This window comes from Ictidomys tridecemlineatus, chromosome 5, assembly GCF_052094955.1.
Source record: "Ictidomys tridecemlineatus isolate mIctTri1 chromosome 5, mIctTri1.hap1, whole genome shotgun sequence".
Classification (NCBI taxonomy): Eukaryota; Metazoa; Chordata; class Mammalia; order Rodentia; family Sciuridae; genus Ictidomys; species Ictidomys tridecemlineatus.
In genome coordinates this window covers 2,032,504-2,046,778 of record NC_135481.1, presented here as the reverse complement: position 1 = coordinate 2,046,778, position 14,275 = coordinate 2,032,504, and the positions used below count along the sequence as shown (strand labels likewise).

Sequence of the window (14,275 nt, the reverse complement as noted above, 5' to 3'; positions counted from 1 at the left end):
TTTAAATATTTTGCCCACTTTAGTTACAATGAAAACTACAGAACACTGAAGAATGAAACTGAAGAAGACACGAGAAGATGAAAAGACCTCCCATGTTCATGGATAGGCAGACTTAATATTGTTAAAATGTCCATACTACCCAAAGGAATGCACAGATTCAATGCAATCCCCATAAAAATTCCAATGGCATTCTTCACATAACTAGGAAAAAATAGTCCTACAATTCATTTGGAGGAATAAAAGACCAATAGCTAAAGAAATTCTAAGCCACAAAAGAAATGATAGATTAATTCCTATGTCCTCGATTCACTTTGAGTTTCATGCATGGTGAGAGATAGGGGTTTAATTTTATTTCTTGCATATGGATTTCCAGTTGTTCCAGCACCATTTGTTAAAGAGGCTATCTTTTCTTCAATGTATGTTTTTGGTGCCTTTGTCTAATATAAAATAACTGTAATTATGTGGGTTAGTCTCTGTGTCCTCTATTCTGTACCATTGATCTACCAGTCTATTTTGGTGCCAATACCATGCTGTTTTTGTTATTATTGCTCTGTAGTATAGTTTAAAGTCTAGTATAGTGATGCCTTCTGCTTCATTCTTCTTGCTAAGATTGCTTTAGCTATTCTGGGACTTTTATTTTTCCAGATGAATTTCATGACTGCTTTTTCTATTTCTATGAGGAATATCATTGGAATTTTGATTGGAATTGCATTAAATCTGAATAATTCTTTTGGTAGAATGGTCATTTTAACAATATTAATTCTGCCTATCCAAAAACAAAGGAGATCTTTCCATCTTCCCTGCATCTAGTAGGCCCAAATTTCCATCATATCAGATTAGGCCCCTACTTTCTTAATAAGACTCCTATAGTGCAAGAATTAAAATCAAGAATTAATAAATGGGATGGATTAAAACCAAAAAGCTTCTTCTCAGCAAAAGAAATAAGCAGTGAGGTGAATAGAGAGCCTCCAACTTGGGAGCAAATTTTTACCACTTGCACATGAGATAGAGCATATATACCCTAATCTCTAGGGTATAGAAAGAACTCAAAAAGCCAAACACAAAAAAACAAAAACAAAAACAAAACAACCAAATAACCCAATCAATAAATGGGCCAAGGAACTGAACAGATACTTCTCAGAAGGTGATATACAGTAAATCAACAAGTATATGAAAAAAATGGTCAACATCTCTAGCAAGTAGAGAAATGCAAATCAAAACTACTCTAAGATTTCCTCTTATTCCAGTCAGAATGACAGCTATTAAGAATACAAACAATAAGTGTTGATGAGGATATGGGGGAAAAGACACACTCATACATTGCTGGTGGGACTGCAGAATGGTGCAGCCAATATGAAAAGCAGTATGGAGATTCTTTGGAAAACTGGGAATGTAACCACCTTTTGACCCAGTTATCCCACTCCTTGGTCTATACCCAAAGGACTTAAAAATAGCACCCTTCAGGGACACAGCCACATCAATGTTTATTGCACACAATTCACAATAGCTAAACTGTGGAACCAATCTAGAGGCCCTTCAATAGATGATTGGATAAAGAAAGTGTGGTATATAATGGAATATTACTCAGCAATAAAAGAGAATAAAATATTGGCATTTGCAAGTAAATGGATGGAGTTGGAGAATATAATGCTAAGTGAAGTTGGCCAATCCCCCCAAACAAAATGCCAAATGTTTTCTCTAATATAAGGAGGCTGATTCATAGTGGGGTTGGGAGGGGGAACATGGGGTGATTAGACAAACTCTAGATAGGGTAAAGGGGAGGAAGAGAGACAGAGGAGGTAGGAGAGACAGAGGGGGTATTCATTACCTTAAGTACATGTATAAAGACATGAATGGTGTGAATATACTTTGTATACAACCAGAGATATGAAAAATTGTGCTCTATATGTATAATATGAATTGTAATTCATTATGCTGTCATATATAACAAATTAGAATAAAAGATTTTAAAAATATAAATGCTGGAGTCATCACAATATCTGACTTCAAATTATACTACAGAGCTATTTTAACAAAAACTGCATGGCACTGGCATAAAAACAGACACATAGACTATGGTACAGAATAGAAAACACAGAGGCAAACCCACACATCTACTGTTATCTGAAACTTGATAAAGATTCCAAAAATACACATTGGAGAAAAGACATCCTTTTAAATAAATAGTACTGGGAAAACTATTTTCCCATTCATATGTAGATGAATGAGAATAGACTGTTATCACTTACCCTATACAAAAATCAACTCAAAATGGATCAAAGTCCTAGAAATTAGGCCTAAAACTATGCTGCTCCTAGAAGATTATGTAGGATTAACACTACAGCATATAGACTCAGGCAACAACTTTCTCAATAGGATTCCTAAAGCTCAGGAAAAAATGCCAAGAGTTAATAAATGTAATGACATTAAATTTTAAAACTTCTGCACAGCAAGGAAACAAGAATATAAGTTGAAAACCTACAAAATGGAATAAGGTTTTTGCTAGCTACTCTTCTGACAGAGGATTAATATTTGGAATATATAAAGAGATTAAAAATCACAAAATAAATCAATTAATAAATGGGCAAATGAAATAACAGACACTTCTTAAAAGAAATACAATTAGCCAACAAATATATGGAAAATTGTTCAATATCATTAGCAATTAGGGAAATTCAAATCAAAACTACACTGACACTTCATCCTATGACAGTCAGAATGGTAGTCATCAAGAATATAGATGCTATATGTAAGATGGTGAAATGATACAGACATCATTACCCTAGGTACATATATGATTGCACAAATGGTGCAATTCTGCATCATGTACAACCAGAGAAATAAAAAGTTGTGCTCCGTATATGTATATTGGAACAAAATGCATTCTGCTGTCATGTATAACTGAATAGAAAAAAAGAATATAGACACTAATAAATGCTGAAGAGGATGTGAAAAAAAAGAACACTTTTACACTGTTGGGTTATAAATTAGGACAGTCACTTTGGAAATAAGTATGTAGATTCCTGAAAAGACTATATATGGAACCACTCTATGACCCAGCTGTAGCATTCCTCACTCAGTATTTAACCTAAAGAATTAAAGTCATTATAGTACAGTGATACATACATGCTCATTTTTACAGCAGCACAATTCACAATTGACAAACTATGGAATTAGCTGTGTATCCATCAGTGGATGAATGGATAAAGAACTTATGGTATACAATATAAACAATGGAGTTTTATTCAGCCATAGAGAAAAATGAAATTATTTTATTTTTAGGAAAGTGAATGGAATTTAACAACACCATGCTAAGTTAAATAAGCCAAACTCAAAAGGTCAAGAATCAAGTGTTTTCTCTCATCTGTGGAAACTACAGAGGAAAAAGGAAAGGAAAGTATGTAGGGGAATCTCATGAAAATCAAAGGGAGGGACCACTGGGTGAGAGAAGGGGAGAGAGAGAGGGAAAGTGCTGGCAAATGATATTGGCCAAATTATATTGTGTACATATATGAATATACAATGACAAGTTCTATGATTATGTACAACTATAATGCACCCACAGTAGAAAAAGTGAAAAAAATAAAGTGTTCAAAATCTTTAAAAAGAAAAAAAAAAAACTCCACACACACAAAACAGAGAATTTTGAGGACAAAAAGAATGGGATCTAGATCACCTTAACCTGGTAACCTAATATTGAATACCCAAGATTTTCTCCTCTACCTACTTTTCTTCCTCCTCTTTTTCTTCTTCTTCTCCTCCTCCTCTTTCTCTACCTCCTCCTCCTCCTTCTTCTCTCTTCCCTTTACCACTTCTTCTCTCTCTCCCCACCCTCAACACACACACACATACCATGCAAACTAGGAAGACCACAAACAGAAGGAAAAAGTACAATGAGGATGAGAAAAGACAATCAACTGATATAACTTTAAGATTAGTTAAATATTGTGGTTATCTAGTAAATATTTTAAAAGTGAGGGTATAATTGAATTATCAAGTATATATATATTCCTGAAATAAATGGAAAAAGTAGAAAATCTCAGTTGGTAGCAGGCATTATTTAAAAAAAGAACCAAATGTAAATTACAGAACTGAAAAATTCAACAGTAGAAATAAAAAAATATTGTTTATGTTCAATGGTAAAGTGATAATGAAAGTAGAAGAACTAAATGAATTTATCATACCACTGTGATTTAGCTGATTAAACAACAGAGAAAATATCTTAAAAATGTATATAGTCTCAGGAGCCTTTTTGTTACACAGAAGAGTAAGGATTTCAGTTTACTAACTACTTCATTAAAAATTATGTAATGAAATTCAATGAATAAAATAGAAAACAATTAGGCATAACTATCATACAAAACCAGCCTCATTTCTGACATTGCACAAATTAAATAGGAACAGAGAAATCCAATAACAATTTAGCATAAAATGGTTTCTGCTTTTTACCTTATTATTTCTAATTTCATCCATATTGACATGGTAATATGCAAAGAAATACCTTAATTTTTTTTAGATTTGCTAAGACTTGATTATGACAATTAATAATTCAGCACAAAATGGATTCTGTTTTTTTATCTTTCTATTGATTTCTAATTTCATTCCTTATGATCTGGATAAGATGCAAGGAATTATCTTGATTTTTTTGTACTTGCTAAGACTTACTTTGTGACCTAAAATATAGTGTGTTTTGCAAAAGTTTCCCTATACAGCTTTCTAGAAAGTGAATTCAGCTGTTGATGAATGAAATATTTTATAGATGTCTATTAGGTCCATTTAATTAATAGTATCTTTAGGTCTTATGAGTTATGTCTCAATGACATAAATGAGACAAGTATGTTGTAATTATTTTACTGTATTCTAAGACTTTAGGTCAAGTAGTGTTCATTTTATGTAAGTAAGTGCATCAGCATTTGAGGAATAAACCTTTATAATCATTATATCTTCTTGTTGAAGAGTTCCCATTACCAGTATGAAGTGATCTTCCTTATTTCGTCTGATTAAAACACTTGGTTGAGTCATGTTTTTAAATCTACTTAGCCAGTCTTTTAATTGCAGAACTGAGATTATTTACATTTAATAATATTATAGACAGATACTTATTTACTGCCATTTTGATTTATTTCTAATGACTTATTAAGACTTGACTTTCCTTTCTTTAGCTATTCTTCTAGTGAGATTCATTCACTTGCTGGTTCTAAAATTTATTTTGAATTTTCCCTGCGTGAAATATTTAAGATTTCTGTAGAGCCATTGACATTTGCAAATCTTCTAGAATGGATTATTCTTACATTGTTATCTAGAGGACTCTTTAGTAAGCTGCTTTCACTTTACTATGTGTTCCAAACCAAGGGAATACCTTTGTGTCAAAGGGTTCAGTCAACACGTTCTTGGTGTTTTGATGAATGTCTTAGATTTCTTTAAATGTCTTAGATTTCTTTAAAGGTTTAAAGGTGATCGTATGTAACTGCAAATACTAAACAATGGTTGAATTGCACTATCTGGATAAAATATAATAGAGGAAAATATACAATAAATACTATTGATTTTACAGTTTTTATCAGAACATCAGAAGATAAAATGGAAAGAGATCATAGCACAGGAAACTGATTGGTGAAATAAAAGATTCTTCCATAAAACATGTTCAAAAGCCCATGAACAAAATGAAAAAGGACTCAAAAACAGACATCATCAAACACAAGGGAATTACTTTAAAGGAATCAGTAGCATTCACTTATCTCTGTTTTCTGAAGTACTGTATCACTGTTTACAATTCATCTGAGGAAAACAGGACAGAAAACAAAGATGAAAAATGAACTCATAAAGTTCGTGATTATTAAGTAAAAATAAATAAATAAGTAAAAATGTTGATCTGAATATGGAATATTGAGTAGTATTAGATAAAGAGAAGCTTGATTTGATCAGTGCACACAATATGTATGTATTGAAATATCACAATGAATCCCATTAATATGTATAATATGTTCATAAAATTTATAAATTCCATAACGAAGTGTAATAGACCCACAGAATGAGCATCTGCCATTATTTTGTATTCATATATTTGGCCATCCTCTCATTCTCTCTCAACACTTATTATGTATCCTTTTGATTGATTTGTAACCATCCTTATCCCAGGGATAAATCTCCTTTGTTTACAGTGAATGATCATAATTCTTTTAATTGTACCAATTTATTTTCAAGTACATGCAAATCTTTAGTTATATAGAACCCAGCTTTCAATACTATACTAATAAAAGTATATACATAATAGCATATGTTCAAATTTCCTATGCTTACTATGTGTAAATTAGAGCTGACATATTCCTATTATGAATAATGTCACAGTTTCTTCTCCCATCTACTAACCACAAACAATTATTTAAGAAACACTTGTCAGACCCCTATCTCTCACCATCAAAACTCTGCTCAAATATGATTAAAAACTTAAACCATGAAAGTATGATATTACTAGAAGAAAACATCAGAGAAACATTTCATGAGATTAGAATAGGTCAGGATTTTTTTTTAGATATAACCCCAAAATCATAGATCACAAAAGTATCAAAAGACAAATGGAGTTACATCAATCTAAAATCTTTGGCCCAAGAAAGGAAACAATCAATACAATGAGGACATAATCCACAGAATGGGAGAAAATATTTCCAAATCATATATATAATAAATGGTTAATATCAAGATAAAGAACTCAAAAACTCAAGAGCAAAACCCCAAATAATCCAATTCAGCAATGGTTAATAGACCTAAATGGGCATTTATCAAAAAGAAGTTATACAAATGGCCCACAGGTAAATGAAAAAAAATGCTCAACATCACTTATCATGGAGGAAATGCTAATCAAAACTACAATGAGATGTCACCTCACTCCTGATAGAATGGCTGTTATCAAAAAGCCAAACAATAACAAGGGCTGACAAGAATGTACATACTGTTGGTGGAATGTAAGTTAGTACAGCCATTATGGAAAATAGTATGGAGATTCCTCAAAACATAAAAATAGACTACTATATAATCCAAAAATCTTACTCCTGGTTATATATTCAAAGGCAATGAATTCATTTTGTACAAGAGATATCTGCACTCCCATGTTTGTTGAAGCACTATTTTGAATTGCCAGGAAATAAATCAAAATGTACATCAACCTATAAATAAAGAAAATGTGGCATACATATAACACATACACAATGGAATACTAATTAGCCATAAAAGAGTAAAATCTTGTCATTTGCAGCAACATGGATAAACATTATATTGTCTGAAAAAACATTTTATTGAGTAAAATAACCTAGGCATAGAAAGACAAATATCACATGAACTCACTCATTTGCAGAATTGAAAATAAGTACATCTCATAGAGGTTGAGAGTAGAATGGTAGTTACTACAGGCTTGAAAAAGTAGGAGAGGAGGGAATTTTGGGGAATGTTGATCAACAGGTACATATTAGAAGCAATAATTTCTGGGGTCCTATTGCATAGTAGGGTGACTATAGATAATAACATAGTGTATATTTCATAAAGCTAGAAAGAAGTACTTTACAAGTTTTCCTATAAAGAAATAATAAATCTTTGGGGAAGATACATATGTTTAACCTGATTTACACAGTGTATACATACACCAAAATATTACATGGTACCCCATAAAGATATAACAATTTTATGTTTTACATAAAGATATAACAATTTTATGTTTTATGTTATCTCTGGCTTATACTCACTTATTTAAGCACACATAAACCAAGAGAGCTGCTGGGTGTTGGATCATAGACTTGTAATCCCAGAGACTCAGGAGACTGGCAAGCTCGAGGCCAATCTTAGCAATTTAGCAAGACCCTGTCTCAAAATGAAAATAAAAAGGACAGGATATGGCTTAGTGGCAAAGCACCCCATGGGTTCAATTTCAAGTACACTCACATACACAAATAGAGCTCAAGGGAAATTATCTTAGAATTGTATTTTACAGAGCTCCAAGGATCCTGGCACATGCAGAATGTCCTCAGAAGCTCCGTGTGGCCAGTCACCCTGTTCTGCCAGCCACCCCTGCACACCAGCCCCACCTGCAGCTCACATCCTACAGAAGCCTGAGTATTTGTGTCAGGAGCAGAGGTGTACAGAAGAGATCACTGTGGCACTCAGGGAGATGCCTGGAAAGAAAGTGAGTAAGCATGCACTCAAACCAACACAGGTGCCTGCAGGAAATAAATGGTTACAGATTGGCTTGTAGGAAGGCGCTGGTTTAGGTCAACAGAACTGGAAGTTGAGTGTGTCACTCAGCTCAGGAAAACTGAAGATAACTTAACTGATTTCTCTGGAGTCCATAGCAGAGATTACTCTTGTGCTTGCTGAGATGCCTAGAAAGAAGGGGCAGGAAATCGAGCAGCTGAGCCAACATCAGGTCAGCAGAGGTTGAAATTGAGGGCATGTCTCAACTCAGGAGATTTGGAGATAAACTGAATTTCCATGAGAAACTGACTGCTCCAAAAGCTTTCGCATGAAGGGAGCTGTTTAAAAAGGAAGTACCTGAATAAGTCCAATTTCATCAGAGTGACTGCATTGTAGTTGAAAGGAATGTGAAAGAACATTCACTTATTTTTGGACGTCTTTCTAAAGGGAAGATAGAACAATTCAAAAGATGAAATTCTGTCGGAAGTTTCACAGAAATCATTCTTTGGGATGTGAGACTGTGGTAAAACCGCATTTTGTTTATTTGAAAACAAGAATGGAATAGCCTTAAAATTAGAAAAGTTATTATTAATGCATTTCTTTTTGCTTGGAGATTATTCTAGTATTTTTGCTGAAGGTTGCTGCCCAGCCTAGTGTGACAGGAGTTGACAAATGATTACATTGGACAATGGGGAAGAAGTAGTAATGTGGTTTTGCTTTTTCAATGTGGTTTATATATATAATTGGGGTAAGAGAAAAATTTCATTCTGATAATACTGGATGATGTCATAGTAAACATTGATTTCATAACTTACTACAAAATGTACCATAATTTAATTCATTTTTTTCCACTCATATTGTATTGTTTCTGTTCAGATGACCTTTAAGTGTTTAATGTTCCTTTGAGCATTAACTGCAAAGGACAAAAAACTAGAAAGTAACTTTGAAAAAATTGGATTGTATAGTGTCAGTAAAATTCTATCAAATTGAATAGTAAATGATAAAGATCTTGGTGATTTCACATGACCAAGGATAATAATAATAAAAAAGGAACCTGACTTTTTTTCCCCCAGTACTGGGATTGAACTCAGGATCTCTCTATTACTGAACTACATTCCCAGCGGTTATTCATATTGTTCTTTTTATAAGGGTCTTGGTAAATTGCTGAGGTTGACTTCAAATTTGTAATTCTCCTGTCTGAGTTTCCTGGGTTGCTGGGATTACAGGTGTCTGCCATCATGCTTGGGTGGACTTATAATTAATGTAATTAAAACTTAGTAAAACAATATTCATAGAAAGTTTCTAAAAAAATTGTAAGATGCTCTTTTTTCACAGTAGTCAGTGTGCATCCTACAAAAATGAGAACATTTTCAAAATTGGGATATTCTTTAAAAAGAAGAGGAATAGATATTTCATATCCAGAATAAAAATTCCAATTTACATATATAAAGGTATATATATATTTATATATGGATATCTATGAGGCCATGGGGCAAAAAGGACAGTCAATATAGATAATAAATAATTGAATCCAATTGGGAAGGTGAGGGCTAGTTGAAAAGGAAAGGAAATCAAATGCTACCCTTCCCCCCCTCCTCCTTTCAAAGTCCTTCCGCCTCCTGCTCCTCGAACCTGTTGCTAAAATAACCTGCCCCAGGAATTGTTCCTCCCTGCAAAGAGTTGCAGGAACTGTTAACTTATGTCTCCTGGATCACTGCCTGGATCACTTCACCATTTGGCCCTTCCCCTGCCCATTTGCTTCTCCCATTTTTGCCTATCCCATAGTCACTGGTCATATAAGTTGGATAGGGAGATAAGAGAGACAAGATAAGCGGGGAAGAGGGCAGGAGAACAAAGAAAATCTAAAATGTATGAAAGAGGCAGGATACCCTCACTTCTTTAGATACCAACTCTGGGTTCCCTTTTCTGTTGATAAGTCTGTTTCTATTCTTTAAATAAAATTTATTTTCTATGCTTGCCTTGAACTTTCTTGAATACGCAGTCTTCAACATCTGGGGAAAAGGAACTTATTGTCACTGGTAACTGGTGGAATCATATTTGGAGGTCCCATTAATATCATCACCAAGGTAAGCTCCTTCACACGTACCCCACATCTTTCTGAGGTGCATTTTTCTGCCTCTTTCTTTCTGGAGCATTCCCTTCCCTGCTGCATATTAGTTATAGCTGTTAAGGCTCTAGTGTTGAGAGAGGGACATGGAATGGCTCATAGGGAAGTGCCTGGGAACTCTTTGTTCACAGCCTTTACAACCATGTAGAGATTCTCTCCATGATTGTTCCTATGTGCTTTGCTAGCTTCTTTGACTACAAAAAAAGGAGTTTTATGCTCACAGTCTTTTGAAGAGAGTCAATTCTTTATTCTAGCCTTTACCCCTATGTTCTGCTGTTGCCAAACATGGTCTCAATACCAATTCTCTAATAGATTATCATGGCCATCAGAGGGAAATACAAACTTTAATACCATTCTACAGCTCAGCCTATTCTGTAAAAATGAAAGGAAATAGACCAAAGTTCCTATATGCAGGCCTAAGGACTTCTCAGACCTTATTTCAAAAACCCAAATTGAGCCAAAAGTGTAAATTAGACTCAGCTATGATTCCCCTGTTCTAAGTGAGGCCAAGTATCCCCTCCCATTGGAGTCTCAACACAGACAGATCAAGATTCATTTCATTCAGGGTCCCATGTTTGCCCAGGGAATTACAAGTCATATGGTAAGGTTGGATAGTTTGGAAGCTTGCATCTTTTTCATGGCCACCCATGAATTTAACAGCAGTTAAATTCAGAAGTCATAATGGAAGGAGGGGCATAAATTGCTGATGCTAGAGGCTCCAGGATTGGGGATATAACCTCTAGACAAAGAGACAGTTCCTTGATGCAGGCACTCAAGGATCCTGTTCTCTTTTGCTCAGTCCATTTGTTCAGGGAGGGAGCCCATCCTCAAAAGTAATGGGAGATAATATCATATAATTTTCTGCATCCAAACATCGCCTGATTATCAACTGGTGAGAAACCAGCCTCTACCTCAGAGCAAAGCCTGTCCTAGGAAGGGGGCGTGACCCTTGTCCTTGGAAAGACCCACAGAGCACTCCTAGGCACAAACCAACCCTGCTGAGTAGTTTTATCTACAAATAACAGGAGAGATCCCAGGAGCCAGGTGTCCCTGAATCAATCAGGCTAGGTTAGGACCCTAGCAACCACCAATCAGCATGAGACAGGGAAAATACCTGGGATGCCAGATGACCCTCCCAGTAGTTGATGGTGGTTGACTGTGTTGGGAAACTATGTAGTTCAGCACATATTTCCCTCATGGCTTAAGCCAATCAGTTAAAATGAATCCCCCTCTTGTACTAACCAATCACCCCTACCCAACTTGTTCCCGCCAGTGAATGTGCTAATCATATTTTCTGATTTTCTTGCGGTGTGTGATGATTTGCTAAGAGATGCTATGATGTTTGTGAAGTCCCTGCCTTCCCCAAAGAGTGTATAAAACTGCTTCAAACCCTGGGCTCGGGCCTCTCAGCATCACCAGTTGCTGCGTGCACGTGCAGGAGGAGGACTGAGCTAGCTCAAACAAACACCTCTTTGCTGCTTACATCGATCTTTTTCTCTGGTGGTCTTTTGGGGGTCCCGAATTCAAGCATAACACTAGGAAATAAAAGAAAATAGTTTAAAATATAGCCCTCCCTCTAAAAAACCCCAAACCCATCGGTTTCCTTTACTTAGTTTCTGCCAGATATCTGTCTTGTAGGTTCTTTGAAGGGTTTCATCAGTGTTTTTTATCCTGGCTATAGACATGAAACTCAGAATAGTCAGTAGCAAGACATATCTTATTAAAATTGGCAAATGATTTGAATAGACATTTCTCAAATGCTTAACAGATTCCAAGAAATGCAAATAAACATCACAATAAGATATTGATTCCAAGAAATGCAAATAAAAATTACAATAAGATATTATCTTATACCTGCTAGATTGGTTATTTTAAAAAAAGATAACAATTGCTGGTAACATGTGGAGAAAAAAAAATCTTGATCTATTTGTGGTATTATAAGTTAGAACATCCATTTTGGAAAACAGTATGGAGATTGCTTAAGAAATACAGAACTACAATATGATCCAGCAACCCCAGTACTGGGTTACTGGGTATTTATCCAAAGAAACTGAAGTCAGTATGCTGAGGGGTTATCTACACTCCTGTTTTTTTTTTCCAGTATTATTTACAATAGGCAAGACATGGAAACAATCAGTGTCCAAAGGATGACTGGAGTAAAGAAGAATGTAAACAAAATGAGTACTATTGGGCCTTGACAAAGGACAGGGAATGCTATCATTTGTTTACGTGAATGGGGTGAATCTAGAGGACCATTTATATGGTCATCTACCAAAGTCAAATTCTTTTTAGGAGGAGTGAATTCCAGGAATTGAACCCAGGGGCACTGGACCCCTGAGCCACACCCCCAGCCCTATTTTGTATTTTATTTAGAGACAAGGTCTCACTGGGTTGCTTAGCACCTCACTTTTGCTGAGGATCTTTGAACTCACCATCCTCCTGTCTCAGTCTTCAGAACCACTGGGATTATAGGTATGCACCACTTCGCTGGGCCCAAAGTCAAATTCTGACAGTAGGATGGTGGATACCAGTTACCTAAATCTGGTTGTGGGTGTGGGGGTTGGGTGGGGAAAAGAGTGCAAAGTTGGAAATGAGTTCTGGTGTTCTTTTGTAGAACAAGGTGACTACAGTTAAGGTATATTTCAAATTAACTAAAGGAGTTTCATGTTTTCTTACCTCATGGAAAGAATAAATATTTGAAGTGACAGATATGCTAATTCTGATTTGATAATTCTACAATGTATCCATGTATTAAAACACATTTTACCCCATGAATATATACACTTTATTGATTAAAAGTAAAACTAAAAATACCTTAAAAAAGAAATAATGTCATGATTGAATTAGTCAGGAATTTTATTTATTTACCTATTTGTAATTATTTTTCATTTGGTTTGAAAACATGTATTGTAATTTTGTTATGAGACAGGAGTTTCTTAACTACTTTAGTTCTCAGAGTGAGAATGCAATGTAGGGTGAAGTCCCTTTAGATAAAAAATTACCTCAGCATCTATCTGTCTTCAGTATTAAGTCTTATTTATTGCAAAAATTTGTTTTTCCTTTTTTGGCTAGAGGAAAATATTTTGCCATATGGTTATTTATGGTCTGTAACTATTTATATGTACATATGAAAGTTGATATCGTGGCAATGAACAATTAAAAATAATCATGATTAAAAAAATTTTAGAAATTTTTAAAAATTTTAGAAATTTCCCTTGAAATAGTTAAATTAATGTAAAAGTGGAATGTAGTAAGCTAAGTGTGGGTTATTTGCTCAGTTTACTGGAAATGTGTTATGTAGGAGCTCTATGAGTTACTGCTATCTTTGGCATATTTGATTACAATAGGAAGAGCAGTGGAAAGCCCACCAACCAACTTGAACTAAGTGATATTTATAAAACATAACATCTAACAAGATGCATAATACAAAGAATGCATACTTTTAAAAAAGCACATGAATTATGTGGCACATATCACTCTGTGATATGAACAGATAAATGCTATAGAATTAAAGTGAAGTTTATAATTTTTTTTTAATTAAGCTTTCTTTAGTTACACTAGGAATAAGGTAAAAATGAAAAACAATGATGTGTCTGTAAGTTGCACAAAATATTTTGGAAATAATCAATACATTACTAAATAACACAAAGAACAAAGGAAAAAATATTACAAGAGAAATTAGAAATATTTTTCACTGAATGCCAATGAAAATTTACCAAAAAGCTAAAGTACTTTAAACATATTAATACGTTTAAAGCTAAAGTACTTTAAACATATTAAAAAAATTTATAAAATCAATTACCTAAATATTCACCATAATAACTGGAAAAAGGAAGATCAAGTTATATCATAATTGGAAAAGTAATAAGATGATAGTTATGAATGAAAATGTAACAAAATAATACAAAAATATATAAGGACAATATTTTCTGATTTGAAATGGTTAAAGAATTGGTGAATTGACAG

The 14,275-nt window shown here is 34.3% G+C and overlaps 1 protein-coding gene across 36 annotated transcripts in view; it reads right to left on the bottom strand.

The window, feature by feature from the left end:
- The window catches only part of LOC110598540 (uncharacterized), a 287,890-nt gene that overhangs the window by 244,621 nt on the left and 28,994 nt on the right, over positions 1-14,275 (bottom strand). For 23 of the 36 annotated variants that reach the window (XR_013438651.1, XR_013438630.1, XR_013438632.1 and 20 more), the window contains exons 14-16: positions 12,742-12,850; positions 11,793-11,844; positions 7,737-7,851 (exon numbers count right to left, since the gene is read on the bottom strand). The exons of 11 other annotated variants lie outside the window; for them this stretch is intronic. The gene's annotated coding sequence lies outside the window, so the exon portion shown is untranslated. The remainder of the gene's footprint in view (positions 1-7,736; positions 7,852-11,792; positions 11,845-12,741; positions 12,851-14,275) is intronic. 2 more of the 36 variants (XR_013438631.1, XR_013438635.1) reach the window with 2 other exon arrangements.